A 15,250-nucleotide genomic window follows, 5' to 3' on the forward strand; every position below is an offset into this window, starting at 1 on the left:
TCCTTTGTATGAAATGAGGTGTTTTTATTTCTTCCATAATTTTATCTTTGGATAATTACTGAATTATATTTTCATTATTAGCCAAGTATTCTTAAGATGATACTATTATCATCACATACTCTTATTGATTATTCACTCACCTTGAAGAAAGTTAACTTTTTAAGCAAAAAAGTTATAGATGAAGTTTTTGCCCTAAATATCACTGAATCCATTTCTACATCAGATCATGGCTCCCACGTGTAAAGATCCAAGTTAAAAAAAAAAAAGGAATTCTACATTATAAGAAATATCTTCAAGCAGAAAGTAAAGGAAATAGAAGCAGATACCCTGGTATGAAGGATAAAATTGTCAAGATATCTTTATGACATACCTTTTCCACTGTGAGATATCTCTTCACAACATAATGTGAATCAGACCCAGAATCTAAACTTTAATTCATGTCTACAGCTATAGTAAAAAGATATATTTATCTCTTTTTCATAAAGATAGATGTGATTTAGTGAAAAGAGCACTTTATTTAACATCAAAATATTTATTTGAAAGTGTCTCTGCCTTAACACTTCTTAAAGTGGGCATATTCTTTCCTTATGGCAGTAAGTGATGTTCTCTTTTCTATGTGGAATATTTAGCATAATTATCACTAAGATAAATACTAGAGAGATTTATGCAATTCTGATCAAATGAACATTTAAATAAAGCCAGAGAAAAAGATCCCAAACATCCAGTCTTGAGACTTCCCTGGTAGCTCAGGTGGTAAAGCTCTCCACCTATGGTGCGGGAGATCTGGGTTTGATCCCTGACTCAGTAAGATCCCCTGGAGAAGGGAATGGTAACCCACTCTGTTATTCTTGCCCACCCCAACCCCCTCCAAACACCCAGTCTTAATTAAATATACATACTTGATGATGAATTTTCTTAACATTATTTAAAAATTACTATGGGTTTATGTTTAACTTTAAGTCCTTTCTTTGGATATTCTCTGAAAGAAACATAAACTCTTCTTCTGAGTTTTTTCTCTTATTTATTTTTTACTGACTTTAATCAACATTTTTCCAATCAATAGCAGCTGCATTTCATTTTAGTCTTTATTGCAAAGTACATAATTCAAAGTTCAGCCCAACCTACTATAAACATTGGGAGGGTTAAGGAAGAGATCTTTGAATTGTGAGTTTCACACATTTGGCTTAAGCCCAAACTTAGTTTGAGCAAGAGTTATTCATGAAGACTGTGAAAGACTTCTGTGTCCTTTTCATGCTGATTCTATGTCTCTTTGACCCTGGAAGGCTTCCCTCCTAGCTCAGTTGGTAAAGAATCTGCCTGCAATGCAGGAGACCCCAGTTCAGTTGCTGGGTTAGAAAGATCTGCTGGAACAGGGAAAGGCTATGCACTCCAGTATTCTTGGGCTTCCCTTGTGGCTCAGCTCACAAAGAATCTGCCTGCAATACGGGAGGCCTGGGTTTGACCCCTGGGTTGGGAAGATCCCCTGGAGAAGGGAAAGGCTACACACTCTAGTATTCTGGCCTGAAAATTCCATGGACTGTATATTCCATGGGGTCACAAAGAGTCAGACATGACTGAGTGACTTTCACTTTTCACTTTGACCCTGGAAGGATGGGGAAAGTTCTGGAAGGCCTGAGGAGTTTAGTTGATTGGATTAATTTAAAAGTTATTCTGGAAGAACTCCACCTTTGTGGACATGAGATAACCTTTCTTATACCTTCACCAAGCCTTCTGATGGATTATACCAAGATTCCTTTTAATGTAGAGATTATCCAACAGCCAGTAACTAAACAAGCTCTCATGGAAGAGCTCAATACTGATCTCTATACAGTTTCTTTTGAACTGCCCAAACTCTCATTGTGGGACTTGAAAAAAATGCAAGCAAACCTGAAAAAACTGATGAATAGTTTTTTAGCAAAAGCCAAAAGAGTTTGTGACAGTGCTATAACAAACAAGGAGTTACCTAGCAGGCTACAGGTAGCTAAGTTTGATGTCTGTATTGCTGACCCTTTAAATTTTTGTGGGGAGTTGGTGGCTGAGCTCCTCAACACTCCCTTTATATAAATCTTTTTGGGTTTCCTTTGGGAATGTCATTGAGCAATTGTGTGCTGGACTTCCCATGCTGTTTTCTTATGTTCCTGTCAGTGCATCAAGACTGAAAGATAGCATAACTTTCATCCAGAGACTGGTGAATTGGTTATTGTATACAATGAGTGAGATGACTTATTTATATTATGTATTTCCACAATGGGATGAGTATTACAGCAAGGTTTTAGGCAAGAGAAATTTACATGTAAGAATGATTCTTATTCCATATGTATAGTGTAAATATTTATCTGATTGTATGAAAATTTAGAAAAGTTTTTAAAGTGAAATCTCACATGGTCCTGTTGCTAAGTTGTTTTGAGTGAAGAAAATACAATGTTCTCCATTTTCTTTTTGTGTTTGTTTTATGATTGAGTACTGAACACATATCAGAGAAGGAATATTCTCTCTATTTATGAGTAAAACCTGCTTGATGCTGCTAAATTAAAAAAAAAAAATCTGGACAAACCCAAACCTTACAGTGTGCTTATTTTCTATAACCTTAGTTTACTTCTTTCTTATTTATGTCTCCTTTGTTACAGCCTGCTTTCTTTCTGATTAATCTATTTCTCAGGCTTTTTTTTTTTTTTGCATCTTATCTAGACTTGGTTGGCTGGTTGTAGGGCTTGATGTATGGTAAGCATGAAACTAAAAATAAATATATCTTGTTTTCATCTGTTCTTGTCTTAGAAAAGGAAAAAGAAAATTCTGATTTTTCTGTAAAGGACTATGTTTATAAACTTTTAATCTAATTGCATTTTTTCCTTATTCCTCCTGCTCCTGCTTAGTTGCTCAGTCGTGTCTGACTCTGCGATTCCATGGACTGAAGCTCACCAGGCTCCTCTGCCCATGGGATTCTCCAGGCAAGAATATTGAAGTGGGTTGTCATGCCCTCCTCCAGGGGATCTTACCAACCCAGAGATTGCATCCAGGTCTCCCACATTGTAGGCAGATTCTTTACCATCTGAGCCCCCAGGGAATCTCCTTTCTCTTGATGGTGGTGTTCTATTCATAATTGCATTAGAGATCTCTAGTGAGCTGTGACCATGAGCACAATTTTTTTCTCTATTTTAGCACATCTGTTTACCCTTTTTTTTTTTTCATTTTGCATAGTTGATCTTTTATATATAATTGTGCTGATGCTACTGCTACTGCTAAGTCGCTTCAGTCATGTCCAACTCTGTGTGACCCCATAGAGGGCATCCCACCGGGCTCCCCCATCCCTGGGATTCTCCAGGCAAGAACACTGGAGTAGGTTACCATTTCCGTGTTAGGGATGATTAAATATCTAAAATATCTTTAAGGAAGTGGTTCCCTGCTTATATTCAGTTTGATGTTTTAAATATATATTTAACATAAAACTGCATTAGTTTCAGGTGTCAGTGAAAAATTAATCAATAGTCAGTATACAAAATAGATTGAAAATCTTAACCAAGTCAAATTTAGGATTTTAACCCAGAAGATAGTCTTTCAGAAAGCACTGAGGAAATTTCTGCCCATTAGAAGTAAAAAACACAGTTGTATAGGTTTTTGATATAAAGGGTTATATATCATAGGGTTATACATCAGAGAAATATTGACAGTTTACATAGGCCAACAAGGCAATGGGGCATCATTGTGACCCTTTGCAGGATTAAGGAAGGAGTATTAGCTCCCGAGGCATTACCTTTCTAGCAGCAGGAGGAACTTTTTTTTTTTGATGAGTAAGCATTTCTGTATCTTCTAAGGGTATAGTTAATGTATAATGGAGTTAAACTGAAGGAGGGGATGGAGTATTATCACAAATGACAGAGGAAATTTTGTATTAAATATTTCTTGTCCTGCCTTAAAATCATTTTCCTTTATCACAGATATATGACATAATGATTTTAAATGTATGCTATTGTGAAATGAAGGCTTCCCAGGTGGCTCAGTGATAAAGAATTAGCTTGCAATGCAAAAGACATGTGTTCAGTCCCTGGGTTGGGAAAGTCTCCTGGAGAAGGAAATGACAACCCACTCCAGTATTCTTGCTTTGTAATATGCTGTCTAGGTTGGTCATAACTTTCCTTCCAAGGAGTAACGTCTTTTAATTTCATGGCTGCAATCACCATCTACAGTGATTTTGGAGCCCAGAAAAGTAAACTCAGCCACTGTTTCCACTGTTTCCCCATCTATTTGCCATGAAGTTAAACTTGCATCAAAAACAAGTCCTGGTCACTGCTTGGTGGTCTGCTAGCCATCTGATCCACTACAGCTTTCTGAATCCTGGTGAAACCATTACATCTGAGAAGTATGCTCAGAAAATCAATGAGATGCACTGAAAACTGCAACACTTGCAGCCAGCATTCGTCAACAGAAAGAGCCCAATTTTTCTTCACAACAATGCCTAACCACATGTTGCACAACCAAAGCTTTAAAAGTTGAACGAATTGGGCTACAAGGTTTTGCCTCATTTGCCATATTCATCTGATCTCTTGCCAACCGACTACCACTTCTTCAGGCATCTCCACAACTTTTTGCAGGGAAAATGCTTTCACAACCAGCAGGATGCAGAAAATGTTTGCCGAGATTTTTATGCTACAGGAGTAAACTTACTTTTCATTGGCAAAAATGTGTTGATTGTAACTTTGTGTAATGATGAGTGTTAACTAGAGTTCCTGTGGTGTTCATTTCACAACGTCGTTGTTCGTATCCTAAGCCATTTCAGTCACATCCAACTCTGTATGACCCATGGACTGTAGCCTGCCAGGCTCCTCTGTTCATGAGGTTCTCCAGGCAAGAATATGGAAGTGAGGATTGTTGTTTAGCCACTAAGATGTGTCCAACTCTTTTGCGACCCCTTGGACTGTAGCCTGTGGTTTTAATTTGCATTTCCCTGATTAACAATGGTGAGCATCTTTTTATGTACTTGTTAGCCATTTGAATATCTTCTTTGGAAAGAAATCCTATATTCAGATCCTTTGCTAATTTTATAAAATTGATTTTTTGTTCTGAATCATATTTGAGTTCCTTAGATATTTTGGATCATAACCCTGAATCAGATATATGGTTTACAAGTACTATCTCTCATCTATGAGCTGCCTTCTCATTTTCCTGATCATTTATTTTTCTATGCACAGTCTTTTTTGTTTGAATTAGTCCCACTTGTTTATTTTTAATTTTATTGCTTGTGCTTATGGTGTTAATTAAAAAAAAATCATTCCCAGGATCCATATTAAGAAAATTTCTACCATGTTTTCTTCTAGGAAATTTGTGGTTTCAGGTCATCTATCAAAGTCTTTGATCCATTCCCAGTTAATTTTTGTAGTGGAATAAGATTGGGGTCTATTTTTATTCTTTTGCATGAGAATATTCATTTCTTCAGGAAGAATTATTTAAAAGACTATCTTTTTCCATTGAGTATTTTTGGCTCCATTGTGAAATATTAGTTGACTATATATACATGAGTTTATTTCTGGGATTCTGATTGTGTTCTGTTGGTTCATGTGTCTGTTTTTATACCTGTACCATATGACCGTGATTAGTATAGTTTTATACTATTACTTGAAATCAGAAAGTGTGATGCCTGTGGGTTATTCTTTTTTCTCAGGATTGCTTTGTCTATTGGGGTCTTTTTCAATTTCATATGAATTTCAACATTGTTTTATTTATTTCTACTTTTGACAAAAGTATCTTTAATAACATATCATTACTAAAAAAAAAATCTCATTTCTCAAAAATCAAAATTTTCCTTGAGAGTTGCAACGTCTTGTCTTATAGCCATTTCCCTTTTCCAATTTTTGAGTATATGTTCTAAGTTTCCTGAAAGGAATTATTTCTTCAATGACTCACAAACAACTTAAAGCTTTTAATGAAGTATGCTGCCAAGAAATATGAAATAAGTTCAAAAGGCACATGATCTAATCAAGGTTGACTTTTTGCATTGAGACATTTTCCTGATATTTTGTGACAGAAACAGGTGCTGTTTCTCTAGTCTTTACCCTAAAAAATGGGGGGGGGGGTACTGCTGCATACATTCCTCACTCATGTTTAGAGTCCAAGAAACAAGTGGCAAAACTGAAAACAAATAACTTAAAATCTCATCCTGGTGACATTTTCTGAGTCATGGACCAACCAGTGACTGATCTATAGCTGGATCTAAGTTGTTTACTCCTGGTTCCAGCAGATTGGTACTCAGTTTTGGAACCTCTTTTATAGTGAAGCATTAATGATGAGATAAGATTCTGATTCTCTCCTAGCTCTTTCTCTCTATTCTCCCCTAAATTCTTTGAGGAATATATTGGTAATGTGAGAAAGAAGAATAAAGTCTTGCAAAATATAAGAAAAACATTCATTTTATTCTCATAAGTTAAAAAATGCTTTTAGATATAGAGTGTCATTCAGGATCAGTTTAGAATCTTCATTATATAATGCATTCCAAGCATATCTTTCAAATTTAAGGATATAAATTATAATTTATATAATTATTAAGATATGTACCAATATGTTCTAATAATTGAGGAAGAAACAAGTAAGATGACATCTGGTTCAAAAAATATTTTGAGGAACTATAAACATCTTGGAGAAAAAAGAGTGCAAAGATAATATTATTAGGGTATACACAAAAATAGTCAATGTCTATTAGAGCAATAAATCATAATTTAAGGGATAATTTTTTTCTACCAGACAGAAATATGCAAGTTAACATTTAACTTCACAGTGTCTAAACACAAAAATCTGCATGAAATCAATAACAAATACAAAATAAAACATAGGTGCACTTTCCTATAGAAGTAAAATATCTTTCAATCATTCATTCTTCAACAAATGCCTCAGCATAGTATCAAAAGTGGTATGTAATCTTGATGGAAAAGTACAAGTGGAAATGGGGGAAATGCATTTCCAAATTTGAAATATTCTCTCACAATTTCTTTATCCAGATCAATTATATCAATAGTTTTTAGTTTTCCTGCTATATTGTCTTCATTTCAATAAGATGCTTGAAGCACAGTAGATTACTAAGGAGTAGAGATTTAACAACAACAAAAAAAAGTATCTTGATATGAAGTAAAGCAAACCAATGACATGATCCCACAATTCTACTCCCAGGTCTATTACCAAGAAAAATGAACCCATTTCCCACACAAAACACATACATGAATGCTCATAGCTGCCTTATTCTTAGTAGCCAAATAAGAAAACAACCCAAATCTTTATCAACTGATGAGGGAATGAAAAAAAAATGCATAATATCCTTGCAAAAATAGTATTCAGGAACAAAAGTAATGAAATATTGATACATCTGCCCACCCTATGAACCTTGAAAATGTTATGCTAAGTGAAAGTGCCACAAAAGATCACATCGTGTATGTTTTCATTTATGTTAAGTGAAGCAAGGTTTTTCTGAAATAGGAAAAGAGAGAAAGAATGTAGAATAGTGGTTGTCAGGGGCTGGGAGGAGGAAGAACTGGGGAATGGCCATCAATGGATACAGGATTTCTTTGGGGAGTAATGCAATTTTCTAAAATGTAATACTGGTGATGGTTTCACAGTGTTATAAATATACAAAAAACTATACAGCCATTTAGATAAAAGGAATAATTGCATGATATTTGAATTATATCCTAATAACACCCTCATAAAAAGGGCATGGGAGGAAAACATTTCACAAAGAGAATAAATTAACCCCTTGGCTGACACCAGTAAGACTCTAAAATGCAATATGTACTGAATCTGAAACTGGATTTTCAATTTTGACATTACCAGAATCAAAACACTAAACTACAGAGCTTTGCTTGTGATCTCTTATGTACATAGATTTTCTCGACAGATAAAAATCCTCACATTTTCTAATTAAAACTTTAACACACTTAGAACACCAAGGAAAATATTCAAAAAACCTTATGGTGAGAAACCAGAGAGCTACAGTTTCCTCCTCTCAATGACACAGAATGCATATTTCAAAAGGACACCAACTCTGAGTAAGGTTCCTTACACCACAGTAGTTATACAGAGCTCAGAAATGAAGCTCAGGCTCCAAACTAAGGAAAGTGATTTAATTCAGAGTCACTTACCTGAATTCTTATTCTGTTAATATTCACTTGCTTTCCACTTTGTTCAGAAGGGAACTCTTTTGTACTGTTTGTCAGCAAATATGTCGAAAGAGTAAATATTTAGCCACCAGATTATGATGCAGTGCTCTATTTTCACAAAAGGGAACAAAGCCTTAGGAAGCAGAAACTTTCATTTTGTATAAAATGAATCACTTTAAAATTCTTATTGTAAGATTTCCTTTCTGGATAGGATGTAATTAGCTGTGGCAGCACACTCACAAACACCAGGAAAGAAAAGAAAAAAAAAAAAAAGAGTCAATTACAGAAGTCATTATTAAAGCTATCAGCAGCTTTTGGAGTGATGAGGATGAGATAAATTGGAACTCCAGAAGAGAAGGAGACTCAACCACAGTAGGCTGAGGATCACTGGCTGAGTTTCTTGTTCACTGCTAGAAGCACGTGCTGATTCTGAGCATGGAGCGGGGCTCGAGTTTAGCTCAAACAGAGAGAAAGCAGCAGACTTTTGGTTTGTTCCATGCTTAATTCAGCGTTTGTTTCTTCATAATCTCAGTGTTGTGTACTCTTGGTGGGAAAAGAACTATTGAGTTTTCATGGGTTTCATAAAACTGATATTGGTTCTTTAAAGACTTTACTCAGAAAATTTGATGGCAATACATGTACCACTTAACACATCAGACTGTTTTTCCTCTATCATCTCTTATTTTTGTTCAGGAAAACCTACCACATTATGTGAGATTATGAGAAAAGCTGAAATGTGGTTGATTTGAACAGAATTTTGAATTTCCATACCCTTACCTAACATTGAATTTGTTGTAGGACTGTAAAACAAGCCTGCAAAGCCCTTGCCTAAGGTAATTAAACATGCTTCTTTTTACTTCTCTGAGTGTTTACCTCCTGGAATGATTTCCAGTTCATTATTATAGTATTTGACACTCAAACTGAAAACGTGGACACAGGAATTAATGGGAATTATCCACCTTAGATTGTTATGCTAACAGAAGTATTTAGTACATTATTGTGGTGCTCAACAAATATGCATATAGTGATGCTCAACAAATATGCCAGATATTTGACAACAATAATGCCCCTAGTCCTTGAGTTTAGTACAATTGTCCAAAACTCTCTGACCAATGAAAACGAGCTGAAGTGGCATGTATCATTTCCAAGTCCAACACATAATTGTTAGGTCCAGATACTCCAGGGGCTTCCCCGGTGGCTCAGTGGTAAAGAATTTACCAACAATGCAGGAGTTACAGGAAACTTAGGTTCGATCCCTGGGTCAGATAGATCTCCTGGAGGAGGGCATGGCAACCCACTCCAGTATTCTTGCCTGGAGAATCCCATGGCAGGCTACAGTCCGTAGGGTCACAAAAAGTCAGACATGGCTGAAGTGACTTAGCTCGCCAGATACTGCAGAGTTCTCTTTTCCTTTGTGATGTCAACCGATGTGTCCCAACACTGCTACTCTGTTGACCTGTTGTTGTTCAGTTGCTAAATCCTGTCAATCTCTTTGCAACCCCATGGAATTCACCATGCCAAGCTCCTCAAACTGTTTCCCAGGGTTTGCTTGCATTGCTGGCCATTGAGTTGATGATGCTATTTACCAACTCATCCTCTTCCAGCCCCTGCTTCTTCAATCTTTCCAAGGATTGGGCTCTTTTCCAATGAGTCAGCTCTTTCCATCAGGTGTCCAACGTACTGGAGCTTCAGCTTCAGCATCACTCCTTCCAATGAACTTTCAGGATTGATTTCCTCTAGGATTGACTGGTTTGATGTCCTTGCAGTTCAAGAGACTCTCAAGTGTTCTCCAACATGACAGTCCAAAAGCATCAATGCTTCAGTGCTCATTCGTATTTGAGATTACCTTATAGCTCAGTTGGTAAAGAATCTGCCTGCAATACAGGAGACCCGGGTTTGATTCCTAGGTCAGGAAGTCCCATGGAGAAGGAAATGGCAACCCACTCCAGTAATCTTGCCTGGAGAATCCCATGGACAGAGCAGCCAGGCAGGCTACAGTCCATGGTGTCGCAAGAATCAGACACGACTTAACGACTAAACTATCCTTCTTTATGGTCCAACTCTTTTATCCATATGTATCTAATGGAAAAACCATAGCTTTGAGTATAAGGACCTCTGTCAGCAAAGTGATGTCTTTGGTTTTTAATACACTGTTTAGTTTTATCATAGTTTTCCTTCCAGTGAGCACACATCTTTTAATTTCTTGGTTGCAGTCACCATCCTCAGTGATTTTTGGAGCCCAAGAAAATAAAGTCTGTCACTGCTTCTATTTCCCCCTACCCCTTTTATTTGCCATGAAGTGTTGGGACTGAATGCCATGATCTTAGTTGTTTGAATGTTGAGTTTCAAGCTACCTTTTTCACTCTACTTGGTCACCCTCATCAAGAGGCTTTTTAGTTCATCTTCACTTTCTTCCATTAGAGTGGCTGTTATTGTTGTTCAGTCACTAAGTCGTGTCTGACTCTTTGCAACCCCATAGACTGCAGCATGCCAGGTTCTTCTGTCTTCCACTATCGCCCAGAGTTTCCTCAGATTCATGTCCATTGAGTCAGTGATGCTATCTAACCAACTCATTCTTTGCTTCCCTTTCTCCTTTAGCTTTCAATCTTTCCCAGCATCAGAGTCTTTTCCAGTGAGTTGACTCTTCCCATTAGGTGCTAAATTATTGGAGCTTCATCTTTGTATCTGAGATTGTTGATAATTCTCCCAGCAATCTTGATTCCAGTTTGTGATTCATTCAGGCTGGCATTTCACATAATGTACTCTGTATAGAAATTAAATAGAAAGGTGAAAATAAGCAGTCTTGTCATGCTCCTTTCCCAATTTGGAACCAGCCAGTTATTCCATAACTGCTTCTAGCTGTTGCTTCTTGACCCTCATACAGATTTCTCAGGAGACGGATAAGGTGGTTTGTTATTCCCATTTCTTTAAGAGTTTTCCACATTTTGTTGTCATCCACACAGTTAAAGGCTTTAGCATAGTCAGTGAAGCAGGAGTAGAAGTTTTTCTGGAACTCCCTGGCTGTCTCTAGGATCCAAGGAATGTTGACAATTTGATCTCTGTTTCTTCTGCCTCTTCAAAAGCCAACTGGTACATCTGGAGGTTCTCAGTTCACTTACTGCTGAAGCCTAGCTTGAAGGACTTTGAGCATAACCTTGCTAGCATGAGTGAATATAATTGTAAGCTCTGTAGTAGTTATATGGCTACTTTGTTTCTGTGTTTGTGGTAGTTCAGGCAAAGAGAAAAGTATAAGCAATGTAGACTCAACTGAAACTTAGACAACAGAAAAAGTGTAAATACCTCAAAAGTATGCCATTATACTGAAAGTTATTAAACTGAAAAATGAAAGATAATCTTATTAGCATCCAAAGGCTAAACACAAAATGCAGCACCAGAACTATTCATTCAGAGCATTGTGGAGAGAGTGTTGAAATGGAATAATGTGTACTGAATATACTCATTGCCTCTACAAAATACAAGCTTAACTTAGAAATTTGCCTCTGCCAATTACTGCTGCATTCAGTTCAGTTCAGTCGCTCAGTTTTGTCCAATTCTTTGCGACCTCATGAATCGCAGCATGCCAGGCCTCCCTATCCATCATAAACTCCTGGAGATTGCTCAAATTCATGCCCATCGAGTCGGTGATGCCATCCAACCATCTCATCCTCTGTCGTCCCCTTCTCCTCCTGCCCCCAATCTTTCCCAGCATCAGGGTATTTTCCAATGAATCAGCTCTTCACATCAGGTGGCCAAAGTATTGGAGTTTCAGCTTCAGCATCAGTCCTTCCAATGAACACCCAGGACTGATCTCCTTTAGGATGGACTAGTTGGATCTCCTTGCAGTCCAAGGGACTCTCAAGAGTCTTCTCCAACACCACAGTTCAAAAGCATCAATTTTTTGGCACTCAGCTTTCTTCACAGTCCAACTCTCACTTACTCGATAACAAATAAATTCAACAAATTTGTATTCAAAATAAGCAAAAACATTTTTTTTTGTCTTCTTCACATTTCTTCTAGAGAAAAAAAAAATATTCACAACACTTGCTAAAGATTGTAAGGCTCACTTTATTCAAGACCATCATCATAAAGTCAGAGAGATTGGATTCAACTGAGTACAATGAGGAAAAGTGGCCAACGTGCAGAGTGGGGAGCCACCAGGTAGAAAATTACTAAGAGGATACATCAGAGACATGGGCTATTCAGTTGCTCAGCCATGTCTGACTCTGTGACCACATGGGTTGCAGCATGCCAGACTTCCTTGACCATGATGTCTTTCACCATCTCTTGGAGTTTGCTCAAAGTTTACTCCCTTCCCTGGTGGCTCATATGGTAAAGAATCTACCTGTAATGTAGGAGACCTGGGTTCAACCCTTGGATTGAAAAGACCCCCTGGAGAAGGGAATGGCAACCCACTCCAGTATTCTTGCCTGAAGAATTTTATGGACAGAAGAGCCTGATGGGGCTACAGTCCAAAGGGTTGCAAACAGTTGTACTGATTGACTGAATGATTGACACAGAGAAGGGGACTCTGGCAAAAACCAGCCTAATCAGATGCATGCTTAATGCAGGCCAGGGTGATCAGGCATCACATGGAGGATAGTGAAGGATGAATCAATAGCAAAAAAGATGATCGCATATCAAGGTTGGAGGAGTCTAGCTAAACTGACTCCAGTAGGATGTTTGCTAAATTAGAGTAATGCAGGGATTAACAATCAATCTTCCAAATCAGGACCTGGTTGAGAAGAGAGTTCTGAAGAGCCTGACTAGAATTTAGTCAAGGACAGAATCTTTATCAAGCTTTAACAAAAATATGAAATTTATAATTTTCCCATTTATAATGCAAACTCTCCCACTTCAGCATCAGGGTAAATGAAAATATGTTTAAATCAGGTTCTTATTAACTTTTGTACAGAATACTGCAGCACTCTTCTGACTCTCTGTATCCATTCTCTCCCACCTCTCTGCACTCTTCCCACAGTAAATATCTGGAAAAAAAATCTGACACACCATTTTATCATCTATCATATTATAAATGCTTCCAGATTCCTATGGGCTTCCCTGATGGTTCAGTTGGTAAAGGATCCACTTACAGTTCAATCCCTGGGTGGGAAAGATTCCCTGAAGGAGGACATGACTACCCACTCCAGTATTCTGGCCTGGAGAATTTCATGGATTGTATAGTCCATGGTGTCACAGAGTCAGACATGACCAAGTGACCAGATTGCTATAAATTCAAATACAAAATCCTGTTTTCTTAAACATATATTTCATGAATTTGCACTGGTTGATCTTTCTAGCCTGTGATGCCACCATTCTCTCATTGAAACCCTGCATATCTCACCTTCCATTTCCCACCCACACAAGCATTTGTTTACTTAAATTCCTCCATTCCTGTTTATTAAAGAATCCTCACCCCAACAACCTGTCCAGCAGCAGGTACTCTCCACATTTAACTCTACACAAAACTTTCAGAGGTTTGTGGAATTACTTAACTGCTGGAATTACTAATTGATGCTTAGCCAATCAATTACTGCCTTCTTTGGAGTTTATAGGAATTTATATATGGCCTCATGGCACAGAGTTACATAGAAGATGTTACCTAATTGAATTAATGATTTATACAGGTGCCATGATTTTCTGTTTGTGGAACTATTACCATTTAAACGCTTGTATATATATGTGTGTGTGTGTGTGTGTGTATGTATATATATATAAAATTTGTTTTTCTTTTTAGGCCATCCCCAAACCAGAGCTTTTATCACTCCCTGTGGAACCAATGGGATCTATGAAGCTGTTTATCATGGGTCCCTATGGTGGGAATTCCCTTGTTGGATGACCAGCTTGATAAAGTTGCTTGAGTAAAAGCCAAAGGCGCAGGTGTTGAATTAGACTTGCATAGAATGATGAGTCCTGATCTGTTTAATGTTTTGAATGTAGTTATTAGCAACCTTATGTGAGTATAGGATGTATGCTTTTCTGAGAAGCATCAGTATTTTAAAAGGAGTAATTCATTTTATTCGATTAAATGTACTTTTACATAATATCGAGGACATAGCTAAAATCAAAGGGAATTGTATGTCTCAACTTCTATGAAAGCATTTAGATTCACTACTGTTACTGGATATTAGATTCCAACCTCAAAGAAATTTATTTAAAAAAACTAAGCTATTTTTAAAGAGAAATATTTTTTCATTGTTAATATTTATTTTTTAAAAGATATTACCACTGTAAAGAATTTAGGAAATACAACAAAAATATAGAAAAATAAAGATGAAAAAAAGTCACTTAACTCACCTCATTTAGTGATAACCAATTACCAGTATAGAAATATTAATTTTTGTGCTAATTTATAAATAGAAAAGAAAAAGGAAATAATGATAAAAATGAGATTATGCTTCTTAATAATTATTTAAAATATTCTATATTGACATATTTAAATCAAAGGAAGAGAAAGTTCACGAAGTAAAATGGAGAGATACAAATGGAGACATAGAATAACCCAGCCTCACTACTCCCTAAGGTCAACAATTAGTCACTATCCATGAACAACAACATCTTTGAGAGATCTAAAGTCCACTTATGATATTTCAGCAACACTGTGGAACAACAACAACAAAAAAAACCCTGAGAATAGTCACACAGTTCAGAATGAAGAAGACAGCGTGCTCATGGATGCAACATCACATTCTCAAGCCAGCATTGCTTAGCTCCAAGAGAGAACTTCACAGCTAGAAAGAGTTCCTCTGGGAACGTAGCTGGGAAGAGTGAGTTAAATGACAAGCTTTTAAAGCCCTCTTGGGGTACAGAAATGGAAAAAAAAAATCCTACATATTTATGAAGTCACAAAGAAGTGAAATAACCACAGAAGTCCTGAGAAATAAGAATGAAGCTGGAGGCATCCCACCTCTTATTTTAAGCTCTATTACAAAACTATGGAAATTTTAAAAATATGATAGTATCATAAAAAACACACAGATGAATGAATAGGATTATAAGCCCTCAACTATAAAATTGAATAATATTTGACAAAAAACACAAAAACACTCAATAGGAAAATGGTCACCTCTTCTATGAATAGTACTGAGGAAACTGGATAATCATATGGAAGAAAA

The 15,250-nt window shown here is 36.8% G+C and overlaps 1 pseudogene; it reads left to right on the plus strand.

The window, feature by feature from the left end:
• The first annotated feature begins 1,218 nt into the window (after positions 1-1,218).
• LOC136152740 (UDP-glucuronosyltransferase 2C1-like) lies at positions 1,219-14,845 on the plus strand (annotated as a pseudogene).
• The last annotated feature ends 405 nt before the right edge of the window (positions 14,846-15,250 follow it).

Source organism: Muntiacus reevesi, chromosome 22, assembly GCF_963930625.1.
Source record: "Muntiacus reevesi chromosome 22, mMunRee1.1, whole genome shotgun sequence".
In the NCBI taxonomy this organism is placed as follows: domain Eukaryota; kingdom Metazoa; phylum Chordata; class Mammalia; order Artiodactyla; family Cervidae; genus Muntiacus; species Muntiacus reevesi.